The sequence below is a fragment of the Perognathus longimembris genome, chromosome 2 (assembly GCF_023159225.1).
Source record: "Perognathus longimembris pacificus isolate PPM17 chromosome 2, ASM2315922v1, whole genome shotgun sequence".
NCBI classification, from domain to species: domain Eukaryota; kingdom Metazoa; phylum Chordata; class Mammalia; order Rodentia; family Heteromyidae; genus Perognathus; species Perognathus longimembris.
The window spans coordinates 152,568,614-152,581,429 of NC_063162.1; the positions used below are offsets into that span (position 1 = coordinate 152,568,614).

At 61.5% G+C, this 12,816-nt stretch overlaps 1 long non-coding RNA gene across 1 annotated transcript in view; it reads right to left on the reverse strand.

Annotated features, from left to right (window-relative positions):
- Positions 1-7,508, reverse strand: part of LOC125347349 — a 25,113-nt gene extending 17,605 nt beyond the window's left edge. Inside the window, exon 1 of the long non-coding RNA XR_007210150.1 lies at positions 7,497-7,508. This is a non-coding gene — a long non-coding RNA (uncharacterized LOC125347349). The remainder of the gene's footprint in view (positions 1-7,496) is intronic.
- Positions 7,509-12,816: the final 5,308 nt, after the last annotated feature.

Genomic DNA, 12,816 nt, shown 5'->3' on the forward strand with positions numbered 1-12,816 from the left:
AGCCTCTGGGCTACGCTCCCTTCTTCCTGCTACTGCCAGCTGGCCTTGGGGACACCGTGGCCTGCAGGCGAGGAGTCCGGGGCATCTTCCCGTGTCTTCTGAACGAAGACACCATCACCACTGCCCCACTGGAAGCAAAGAGACCAGGCTCACAAGGTCAGTGACGTCACAAGGCTACTGGCACCTCACTGGGGTCCTCTGAGTAGCAAAGCCTTGCAGGGACGACAGACAAGCCTTTCCTTCCTTCAAGACGGGGGGTTTCCAGATGTGAAGAAGACAAGGGTCTGAACTTTTCTTTTCTGGCCAGTTATGAGACTTGAACTCTAGGCCTGGGCGCTGTCCCTGAGCTCTTCAGCTCCAGGCTAGCGCTCTACCCTTGAGCCACAGCGCCACTTCCGGTTTTCTGGTGGCTCATTGGAGATAAGAGTCTCATGGACTTTCTTGCCCCGGCTGGCTTTGAACCTCAGTCCTCAGATCTCAGGCTCCGGAGTAGCTGGGATTGCAGGCGTGAGCCGCCGGCGCCGGGCTAACGCCTGCACTTTTAAAGCAGGTTTTCCCTGGCGGCAGCGGGTCTCCCAGCTTCCCACAGAACCAGCACGGACAGGCTTTGCTCTTGGCCCAGCGTCCCGGAAGGTGTCTGCTGGAGCGGCGACAGCCCCTCCGGCGGTGACCGGGCCTCTCCGTGCTGCTGGGAACAGGTCTTTAGAGGAGAGAACCCCAGAGAAGCTCACTCTACTGCCAGGGAGGGGGTGGCAGGGCAGGGGGACAGGGCCAGGCTGCCAGCAGGGATCAAGACCGCTAGATGAAAGCCCGAGGGAGGGGGGGTGGGTTACCCCACATCTGCCACCACTCCAGTGTGGTGCTAGGCCCCCCCCCGGGCCGGGGAGCCTCCTGTCCCTGTCTGCACAGTGCCGCGGGGGCACAGGCAGCTTCCAGCAGAGCACTGGGACGCTGAGTGCGCACCTCTGCCTTTTCTCTCCTCCAACCTGCCGATCCCACCGCCCAGCTCCACCCTAGAGGCCCTCTGCAGCCCGCTGTGCTTTGCTTTTTCCTGGCACGGGAGGAGTTTGAATTCAGCAGCTCGAGCCTGCTCCGCTTGCCAGCTCAACTGCCATTCTCCCACTTGAATCACACCTCCAGCCTGGCCTCTCGCTGCTTATTTTGGAGACGGAATCTTGCGACCTTTTCTGCCGTGGGTGCTGCGGCAAGCTGGGGGGGGCGGGGGGCTCAGGTCAACACCTACAGACCTCCCCAGGGACCTCACGCAACATCCGCCCCATACGAGGTTTGAATAACTACCGGTTGGCCTGCATAGCAGACTCCTCCGTGCCGCCCGCATGCTCTTGTCTCCCCGGGGCCTCTCCCTGAGCCACTTCGGCTGGGGGGGTGGGGTGGGCACTTCAACAGATAAACGTTCATCCAAGGGCAAAAGGCTTTCCAGAAGAGCGGGGGCTCTGAAGGGCCAGGAGACAGCACCTGCCGGAGGAAGAGCCCAGTAGGGACGGGGTACTGGGGCCACACTGGCCTTGGGGGCACCAAGAAAATCAACGTCCTTCCCCAGGGCAAAGCCTCCCAGTTTGGGCTCTGCTCTAGCCAGGCCGGAAGGCAGACCGATCATTTTCATGTCCTCAATGCCTAGTGTGAAACCACAGGCCCGGGACTCCCTGGGGTGTCCGTCCAGGGTGGGCAGGGGCAGGGCCCCCCGGAGTCTGAAGGCCTCACCGAGGCAGGCAGCGGGTCTCTCTGCAAAGCTTCTGCCTCGGTTGTCTGTATGTGAACCGGACATACAGGTGGGGGGACATGCCTCTCCCATGAAGTCTTTGGGAGGACTCAAGCAGCCTGGAAGAGTGCGGCAAAGGGCACCTGGCCTTCCGGGGGCGTGGCAGGAAGCGGCTGCTGACTCCGCCCCCTCCACAGCTGAGCACGCCCCCTCCCCCCAGTGCCCTGGTTCCAGACCCGGGAGCCCCTACCCCCAGTGGGCACTGCTTGTCACCCCAAGGAAACAGTCACAACCCCAAGGGCGGTTCTCGAAATGCTCAGCCCCTCCGCGGGGGGCTGGGGGCCCCATCTCGCCCACAGGGTCACAGAACAAAGGCTGGTGTGCGCCCACACCTGGGAACCGTGTGGTTACGAGTGGAGACGGAGGCGGGAAACCAAGCGATTTGAGGGGCGAAAGGACAGGCTCCTCTCTGCATTTCGGACTCACTCGGGGCCTTTTTCCAACGTCCCTGGATGTGTGACCCCCCCTCCAGCCCTCCCCCGCAAAGGGTCCTAGGACTCCAGGCGGCACCGCCAGAGCCCGCCCCACCTGTCCCCCACCACACCCGGGGCTCCAAAGCCTGGTCCGCCCCGCCCCGCGACGCCTGCCATTTCACGGGTCCCGGGCTCCGGAAGCCTGGGTCCTGCTTTCCTAAGCCCCCAGTCCGTGGGCCTCACTCGGGGCAGGTTGGGAAGGGCGGGGGGGGGGGGGGACCGGTCGGGTGGGATGGTGGTGGGCCGCTGGCTTCCCTGGGTGTGCCACGTGCGAGGAGCGCGTTCCCGGGGAAAGGCGCGTCCAGGTTCGGATTTGGGGAGTGGGGCGCGAGGAGGAGGAAGGCGCACGGGGGACGTGTGAGGAGCTGGGGCCCAGCCCAGGGCCTGCCGAGGCCCCGCGCGGCCCTCCCTCCGCCCTGTCCCGGGGGGCTCCGTCCCCCTCCGCGCCTCCCTCCCCGGCCACCCCACTCCCCGGGCCCCAGGCACACCCTTGGGGTTCCGGAGCCCCCTTCGCGCGGGCTGCGGCGCGGGGAAGGGCGGCCGAAGCGTCCCGTTCGACCGACCGCAGCCCGCGCAGCCCCGGCCCCGCTCCGGCCTCCTGGGCCAGCCCGCCGGGGGCGCGCGCGTTCCGGGGCTCTCGGGGTTGGGGGCCCCGGCGCCCGGCGCTCGCCCTGCCCCGCACCGCTCGGGGCGCCGGGGCGCGCGCGGGCCGGGCCGGCCTTCCTCCGCGCCCTCCCCGCAGGCCTCCCGCCCTCCCCGGCCCACGGAGCCGCGCGCGGCCGGTCCCGCGACGGGGCGGACGGGCGGCTAAATGAATTGCAATTTGTAATTTCTATGGTTAATTTGGACGCGCGCTCGCCCTCGCCGGCTAATCCTGTTAGTTGGTGGCCGAACAAGGAGCCGCTCGTGTCGTGGCCCGTGGTGACTCTAATAGGCATTTTATGTCACATTACGGCCGCGGGCCGGAACAAAGGGGCGGCCGGACCCCGCGCCCCGCCACGCCGCCGCCCCGCACGGCGCCCGGGACCCCCCTGCCCTCCCCCACCCCCACCCCCCCCACCCCCGGTTCTCCAGACTCCCAGGCCCCAGGCCGGACCCGGGGCTTCGCGGAGCCCCGCCGACCCCAGCCTCCCCTCCTCCTCGCCCTTCCTGCCTGCGTGCGCCCCGTGGGCACCAACTCGAGGACCGGGACCCGCTTTCCTCTCCGCGGCCTCCCGGCCTCGGGCGACTCCCCTGGGTCAAGGCCAGGTCCGCGGCCCCGGGACGGGGGGGGGGGGGGGGGAGGGCGTCTCTGCGGCCCGGGTCCCGGGGCCCCGGTTCGGACCCCGGCGTGGCGCGCGGGGCGCGGCGCGGGGGCGGGCGGTCGCCGGCGTCGTACCTGTCGCAGGCTCGGTGCCTCCCGGCCGGGGAGTTCGGTGGCGAGGGCGGCCGCCTGTGGGTGCAGCGGGGCCCGCGGCGCGCCGGGCGGGGGGACCGGGCGGGGGGGACGGGCGGGGGGGACCGGGCCGGGGGACCGGACGGGAGGACGGGGCGGGGGGGGGGGGGCCGGGCGCCGCCGCTCCGCTCGGGGACTGCTATTTTGAAACGCGGCGGCCGCGCCTCGGGGGCGAGGACGCCAGGGTCAAGGGTCACTTCCTCCGCCGCCGGCCTCCGGGGCTCCCGGGATGCTTTCGAATGCGCGAATTCACCCGGGGAACGGGCGGGGGGGCGGGGACACGAGGCCGCGGGGAGAGGGTGAGCGGGGGCGCGGGGCCGCGGGGCGCGGGGCGCGGGGGCACCGGGCCGGGGGGGGCGCGGGGCCGGGGAGCGCGGGGGGCGCGGGGCGCGGGGCGCGGTGCGCGGAGCTGGGGGGCGCGGGACGCGGGGCGCGGGGCCGGGGGGCGCGGGGGCGCGGGGCGCGGTGCGCGGTGCGCGGGGCCGGGGGGCGCGGGGCCGGGGGGCGCGGGGCGCGGGGGCGCGGGGCGCGGGGGCACCGGGCCGGGGGGCGCGGGGCGCGGGGTCGAGCGCTCCGCCATCGGCGGCCACCGCGGTTTCCCGGGCGCGGCGGAGCGCGGAGCCCCGGAGCCCCGGGCGGTGCTGCCACCGCGGACCCCGGCGCCCCTGAGTGGGGCGGGCACACGCGGCACCCCCGGCCCGCCCCCGCCCCGCGTCCACGGGCGAACCGCACGGTCTCTCTTTCCACCCCCTCCCCTGTTTAAGGCGATGCTGGTTGCGGTTTCTACACCGAGGCTGAAGTTACCTGGGGAGACTGTGTTTAAAGGAAATGTCCTGTCCCCAGCCACTCCAGACACCAGGAAGCCCAGCCACTCCTTCCTGGGTTGCCCTGGGGTGGGGGGGAGGAAGGGAGGGAGAGAGGGAGAGAGGGAGCAAGGGAGGGAAGGAGGGAGGGAGGGGAGAGGAGGAGGGAGGAATCCCATGTTCATGGAAGCGCGTGGGCTGACCCGGCCACGAGGTCAGATTTTCAGAAGCAGTGACTTCTGTCTGTTCATAGCACACTGGGGGGGGGGGCAGTAGACATTTTCTTCAAGGTGTTTACACGGAGGAGTAAACACCAAAATTTGGGGAAAGAACAGTCCCCAAGAAAGGGAAAGGTGGCCTTCCAGTTAGGATCTCCTACCGCACCCCGAGCCCAGCCTCCCATCCCACCGCACCCGGAGCCCAGCCTCCCATCCCACCGCACCCGGAGCCCAGCCTCCCCACCACGGCACCCCCAGCCCAGCCCACGGTGGCATCTTCACTTTCTTTACATAAGGCGGAGAGGGAATGGAGGCCAGTGTCGGTGTGGTCGCTGTGATCACTGTCCAACTCTCATCTCCCAGAGCTTTAGACCACTCTTTTCCACAAAAGGTCGATTTCTGTGAAAGCCAGATGTGAAGATTTCTTAGCACACGCGTTCTTTAATGGAGGGTCGCACCTCCCTTTGTGGTCAGATGATTCATTTTCACCATCACTGGAGAGGCTTGGTGGTTTGGTTGGTAATAGGGTGTTTAAAGTTGCCTGCAATTTGGTTAACCTAAAACACACCCCTCTGCAGAGAACAGCTCAGCTTTCCCTGGGCGCCTCCCCCACCCACCCCCCACCCCCGGGGTGCGGGAGGTTGTGTTTGCATTCTTGTGCCATTTGTGAGGAAAAGAGCAATTTGCTTATTTTAAGAGGTGTGTATAAATAGGCGCATGCAAAATAATGTAATGAAATTAAAAGTCAAGACTTTACATCTTAATACTCTACAAGATTCCAGGTTTCTTTTTTTTTTTTTTTTTTTAAAGAACCAGGGCACCCTGTTGTTGTTAGTACTTCCATAAAGCACGCCTTTTGGCAATTTCCCACAAAATGCATTCCTTTTTTTGTTCCCCCCCCCCCCCCCCGCCTAGAACCAAGCCACTCAGATATTAAGTCTGTGTTCTTATTGCCCTGTCTCCTGTGAGCCTCTGTACCAAAATCGAAGGCCAAGCATTTGGTTTCTATTCGTACACATTAGAATTTCTCCTAGGAGTGAAGTTTCCAAACACATTGTGTCAGCCAGGACGGGAAGCGAGCATTGTTTCAGAGCCGCTTTCCCTGACAGCCCCATTTCTGCAAACATATCTGAACAGAAAGAATCATTTCTGTTAGTTAACATTTTTGAGCCAGAAAATTAAAAACAAATATTTAACTTCCCAATTTAGAATTCGGGTGGGCATGGACGGCTAAACTTTTACAATGCATAATCAATGAATTAAACACAATCTTTACTAACCAAATAAAACCACCCTTCCTGTGGCTCAAAAATAAGTTTGAGTAAACTGAAGGATAAATAAAATGCATGGGAAAGCCCACGGAAGAACCTGAGGAGCTTGAACGTGGCCAGGAGACAGCTTTAGGACTCTGCTCAACTCACAGGTTTTGAGGCACCTAATAAAGCTATATTTAGAGAAGACAAATAACTAACTACATATATATTACAAACATATTTAAAAGTTTTGTTTGTTCTCTCTCCAGACTACTTCTTTAAAACAAATCATTAGGAACGAGCTTTCTCTACTTCTCATCTCAAATAGGGAAAATTTCAGAAGCTTCCCTAAGTCTCCTTTTGTACACCCCCCCCCCCTCACACCTGATCAAGTCTGGATTTATCCCTGCCCCTCAACAGACTAGTTAGAGGCAGGAGCCAGAGTCCCACGGCTCAATAGATTGCCAGGGGACCTGTGGCACCCACTTGTCCTTCAAGGCTGCAAGGCAAGGCGATTTCTGACGTGGGGGGCCGTGCCCTGGTGCCGAGCCCAGGGAACTAGCCTTCAGTCTAGTCTTGTCCTGGGATGCAGGTGGTGGGGCGTTGTGAAAACTAGGTTTCGTTGGGCTCCTGCGCGCTGATGCTCAATTCCTACGGGTGTGTCTCCAAGTACTTCCTCTCTACCTTGCCACAATGCAGCACTTTACATCTTCCAAAGTCCTCTCCCCAAACAAAAGCACATCCAAGAAAGCCGCCTGGGGCGGCCCAAGAGGTCCAGGGTGGCAAGAGCCAGAAAGCCCCGGCCACTACACCCTGCGGATGTGTTTGACCCGAGCCCCTGTCCCAGCCCGAGAAGGCGCCCAGTGCCCCTTGCAGGAGCCCTGGCAGGGGTGACACTTCCCATACCAAATCCAGACCCCCGGGCCTCGGTGGGTCATTGGAGCCGAGGGTTGCTGGGGGCTGCCGTCTCCCGGCCAGCAAAGGCGCAGCCCAGTGCCCGGGGCCCACCAGCCTCTCCTCATCTCCTGTGTCTGTGGAAAGGGCCGCAATGACAAAGCCTAGGTCTAAAAGAAAAGCAGGTTCTGGGATTGTTCTAGCTTCGCCCTCGATTTCCCAAATAAAACATGACCCTTTCCTTCCCCCCCCCCCCCCCCTACTTCTCTCCAATGTAAATGGAAAAGCCAGGTCCTGCTGGCGGGTCCTGCTTCAGTTGTTGCTCCATTTCAAGTGTTTCTTGTTTCTTCACTACGTGAGCAGTGTCAGTCACCGGCAGAAAGAACCACAAACAGGACGCCGTGGTCTAACACACCTTGTATCAGCTACGGAGCCTGGGAATCAGCATAGGAAAACACACGGAGCAGGGTGCCTGGGGTGAATTACACGAGGGTGTTTCTACACCTTCGGTGTGTGGTGCTACTGGCAAGCTCTGCTCCTGGCTAGCTTTCACCCACCCCCTTGCTGTCCAGGGGCCAGTCCCGGGGGCTCGAGTCCTTAGCTTTTTCACCCACAGTTGGTGGTGCTCTACCACTTGAACTGTGGCTTTACTTCTGGTTTTTGTTTTGTTTTGTTTTGTTTTTGGTGGCTAATTGGAAAAGCAAGAGTCTCACTGATTTCCCTGGCTTTGAACTTTTATCTTTAGCCTCTGGTTTAGCTAGGGTTCCTGGCGTCAGCCACCAGAGCCCCTCTCCTTCCTTCTCGTTCACCAAAACATGATTCAATGTTGTCCTGTCCGCACAGAGAATAAGCCAGGGGAGGAAGTTTAGGAAGTGCTGCGTTCGGCCCTCCCCTCTCCCCTCTCTGTGGTAACTCTGGGTACCGGAGGCGGCCACCAGAGCAGACCTGAGACTCCCCAAAACCTCAGAGCTTTAATCTGGGAGAGGGGGACCCAGGCCTAGAGGAGTCTCAGGAAAACCAATAACTTTTAAGGTTGCATGTATTAAATAGCCACCTAAATAGTCTTTAGACCAAAGAGATTGGTGATCTTTTCCTACGTCTGAGAACATATTAGATCCCTGAGCTCCACAGCCCTAGCGTGAGCTAAGTTATTGATTAGTTTTTAAAGAGGCACCCATGCATGAATTCACAGACCAAGCCATTCAAATCTGGACTCCACCAGATTTGGCTTTGCAGAAGTCTATCGCTTCTTCTACACGTGCATTTCCAGGTTAAACATGGAGAAAGAAAACAGAAAGTTTGAAGATTTAAGAAGCCTTGACTCTCCTTTTACCGGATTCATCAAAATGGTAGGTGCCTCACATTTACCTAATGGTGCCACCCCGAGAAAGCTGTAGAAACACCCCTGACTTCTCTGTAGCAAGCCCTTGGGCAGAATCTACACATGGAGAAAACTCGCCAGCAGGTTAAACAAACTTCTGCTGCCTTCTCTGAGCTGACAGAAGCCCCCAGACCTGCACCCTAGAAGTGTGACCCCAACAGTCCTTTTGGGGACACATGTCTCCATTTGCAGAAAATCAAATGCCGCCCCCACCAGCACTGCCCCGGGAATGGGCTCAGTGCTCCCATAACCCAGAAGGGAAACTGAACTCCCCTGCCCCTTTCTTCCTCAGTAATCTCCCCAAAGGGGAAACTGATCAAACAACGTTTTCTTTTCTCTTGTCCTTCTCCCCACTCCTGCAAACCCCTATTTCACTCTCAGTCAGAACAGCATAAACATTTTGCATTGGAATCCGTCCCCTCTGGCTTTTTGTCTGTGGTTTAGCCCGAAAAAGACCTTCAGAAATGCCACAGACAGATTCAATAACTTGCAAATGGTTCGTGAACCGTCCTTGGCTACCGGGGGAGCTGCAGCCCTCTGCCCCCAAAGTTAATTGCTAAATGATGTGCAAACTTAAACAATTATAAATTCTCTTTTGCTTTGCCCCAAAGAAATTGTGTTAATTTACGATATGCACAAGAGCCTGATTAACAAACGGAGACTAAATTTACACATAGCAAAAGGCAATACAGATTTATTAAAACACACACACACACACAATCAAAGGCAGATTTGGGGCGATTCTTTCCTCCCGTGATTTTGTGGTCTGTGATCCTTGCTCATGAGTTTTTAACATCCGGCTTTGCCAGGATATTTAAAAAATGAATCGATTTGTAGTCATGTCTGTGGGCGCCTGTGGGCAGACACCTCAGCCGCCGGAGTGGGGTGCCCTTCCATCAAAGCAACGCCAGGGGGCAAAAAGCGTTAACAAAGGCAGGCGTTCAGTGCTCTGCCTTTATCTGCCCGTGCGTGTCACACTTTACAGGGCGAAATGTCATTTTGCAAGGTTATACGTCTGCAATTCCACACAGAGCCTTATCGCTCAGCGTTTACCTCTTGGGCACAAACAAACAGCCTCTTTCAATAAAGCCAGAGAAGGGAAGCATACACCTCCGTACAATTAAAATTGCAAAAGAAAGCCAAAACCGGACTGAGCTTTGCTGTTAATCCGACTTACCTTGCTGATACTTTGGCCTAATCCTATTTTCTCTTCGAATTAGGACGCTTCTGCAAGGCCATGTTTTGTTCTTCGGGAGAGGATGGTTTACCATCTGCAGGGGCGAGGGCCGGAGAAATCCCTGCCCACACGTGCTGGGCACAGGGTCTCCTGGGCTGCCCTTCTGGCCCAGACACTTGGGGACCCCCAGTGCAAAGCCTGCTCTGCGGCGGTGGCGACCAGACAGAAAGCAAACGAAATCACTCAAGGGAAACTTGGCTGGAGACAAAACACAATCAATTTCCTGATGACTCCGCTAGCTCTCCCAAATTATTTGCTTTCGCAGAGGCACATTAAACAAATTAAACACTAAAAATGGAACTCCCTGGCTTAGAAAATAGCGCTTTCCCCCCCCCCCTTGAAAAGGATATTGTAATCATAATAAAAATGAAAGAAAGCGATAACACTCTACGTTTTTAAAACAAATTCATGTTGGCACCTAAGGTCCTTCCAGGCAGATTCTTGTCTCGCAGGGCCGGGCAGACAATGGGAACCTGTGTTCGCGTCGGCCGCGCCCCAGCCCGCGGGTCCGGCGAGGGTTCCACCCGCTTGGGGTGGGGTGGGGGGGGTATCTTTCACACCTTCCCCTCCCCAAAAGCAGTCCCGGTGATTGACGGGGGCATTTCTCCCGGCTCCCCTTCCAGAAACGTCTGGAGAAAGGGGTTCTAGGCAGGGGTGAGGCCCGGAGGAAGGAGTTTCCGGGTCTGGTGTCCCCCCGGGGCCCTTTCCCACCCCGTCCGGGTATCAGTTCTCTTTGAAATGTCATGAACTTGGCGCTTTCAGGCCGAGCCGCGGGGCTCAGGCCCGAGACAATGGGCTTGTCAGCGGGCCAGCGCCGGCCCGGGCTGCGTGTTCACGGAGCGTTAAGCTTTTATCCCACAGAACGGCTCCTCTGACCGGGTCAGACAAAAGCCAACTTCCATCTTCCGCTCCGGGGGGATCTGGGCGGGCCCGGGGTCCGGGGCGCGCGGCCCCGCCGGGGTGGGGGGGGGAGCGCGGCCTCCCGGGCGGCCTCGGCGGGCACCGGGCCCGGCCCCTCCACTCCCTCCTCGGGGCGGCCACGGGCAGCGGCGTGCTTGGGGGCTCCGCCCGGGCCGTGGCCCCGCTGCCCCCCCCGTGCCTCGCCCGCTCCAGGCCTCGGGGGCACCGCTGGGCACCGCTGGGCACCCCGGGCGCGCGCGCGCCGGCCTGCGTGTGCGCGGGGGTGGTGGCCCGCGCGTGCGGGGGGGGGGGGAGCTGTGGAGAGTGGCCGAGGCCTCAGCTCCCTCCCCCCCCCCTTCCCAGGAGCCCCCCCACCCCCAGCCCCCCAGCGCTGGGCTCCCCGGGGCCGCGCGGCGAATCCCGGCGCCCGCCCGTGCGCCCGGGCCGGGTGCGGTGAGTGTCGGGGGTCCCCCGCCGGGGGTGGCCGAGGCCCGGTGGTCCCCGGGCGGGTGGGCGCGGGGCCTCCCCTCCCCGCGGCGCGCCCACACCCGTGGGACGCGAGCGCTCCGCTCCACCAGGTGAGCCGGCCGGGCGTGCGCCCCCCCTGCGGTGGGGGACCCCGGCGGCGGCGGGCCGGGTCTCCCAGCCTGGCGGGTTCGGGCCCCGCCGGACTTTTCCTGCGGTGGAGCTGGGCGGGCTGGAGGGCGGGCGGGAGGCGCGGGGGCGGGAGACGGGAGGGGAGGGAGCGTGGCCTAGGAGCCCTCGCCGGGCCCCGGGGCTGCAGACCCCGGGCAGGTTGGCTTCCGAAAGCGGGGTTCGGGCAGCCCGGCGGAGGCGCGCGGCGGGGAGCGGGGCCGGGGCTGGAGACCCGCGCCCTCGCTGCGGAGCCCGGCCTGGGGTCGGACGAGGCCCACGGGTGCGGGGCAGGCGAGGTGGGAGGGGAGAAGGCGCCCCCAGATCGCCAGGCCGGGCCGCGCGGCCCCCAGACGTGACCCGAGCTTGCACTTGTCCACTTCTCGGCTTCCAGGCCTCTGCTGCCTCCTTAAAGAAGCTGGCGTGTGCGTGTGCGTGTGTGTGCGTGTGTGTGTGCGCGCGTGTGAAGTTCCCGTCCTCTCTCATGGTGCCATCTGGTTTCCGGGCCTCCCAGGGTGGAGGACCAGCAACCTGATGAAGCTAAATGACAACAAAACCATTTCTCCAAGTAGAACAAAGCCAGGGTTCTCGGATGGCTGCCTGGCGGGGAGGAGGAGGAGAGGGGCTGCTGGGGCACTCTGGGGCCCTCCCCCAGGGGTACTTCTGGTTCCCCCAGCCCCCAGGAGCCAGGGTGAAGGGGGCAGGTGTCCTCTCTCCCACTGCTTCCCTTCACAGGCACAGGAAGTCTGAGGAGTTTGGTGAGTGTGTGTGTGTGTGTGTGTGTGCACGCGCGCGCGCGCGCGCGCGCGCGTGCCAGTCCTGGGGCTTGAACTCGGCCTGGGCACTGTCTCTGAGTTCCTTTTGCTCAAGATGAGCACTTGAATCACAGCACCATTTCCAGCATGATCTGTGATTAATTGGAGATAAAAGTCTCATAGACCTTCCTGCCCAAGCTGGCTTTGAACTCTGATCCTCCCATGTCAGCCCCCTGAGTAGCTAGGATTGTGGGCATAAGCCACGGGCTCCTGGCTAGGCCCGTGAGGTTCTAGACATTGGAGGCCCAGGGAAAGCCCAGCTTGGGGTCTGAAATCCACACACCCTGTGCCTGCTCCTCTACTGCTTGGGTCCAGACAGGGCTGGAAATCCCGTCGGCACCTGACCTGGACTGCCAGTGACTCAGCCTCCCTTAAAGCCACAGGGCACCGAGGCACAGCGGAAGGTGTCTACCCGAGAGCCCTCAGAACCCTCCACTCTGCCAGTCTCTTTAACTGTTTGCGCTTTGCACCTTGCATTTTCCCCCCAGGAGGGGACTTGGTACTAGGGATTAAACCCGGGGCCCGCTCCATTCTCGGTGAGTACTCTAACTCCGGAGGAGCCTTTCTGCCCAGAGCCCCCCGCATCTGCATTAGGCTCAGAAGCCGGCTCCCTGGCGCCCCCTCTGCCCGCATTGCTCCTAGCTTCCCCGCAGCTCAGGGCCGGGCTCCTGAGGCCCTCACACCACCAGCCCACCTGCCATGGGCTCTGCCCTCGGCTGCCTGCCTCGCCACGGGAGGCCCAGCAGGCCGCACGGAGTAGGTGCTCAATGCAGGGAGTGCGGCATCCAGTCCACCCCCCACCTCCCACCCCACCCCCTCCCGGCGCAGAAGACATGCTTTAGGGGGAAGCTCTGAAGGAGACGTGAGACAAGGCAGTGGGCAGAGGCAGGGTGGGCAGAAGCCGGGGCCTCAGGCCTGGGCACCGGCCTCCCACAGACTTGTCCGGGCTTTCCCAGTCTTGGAGGATGAGTCCTTTTCCTTCCCCAGCCAGAAC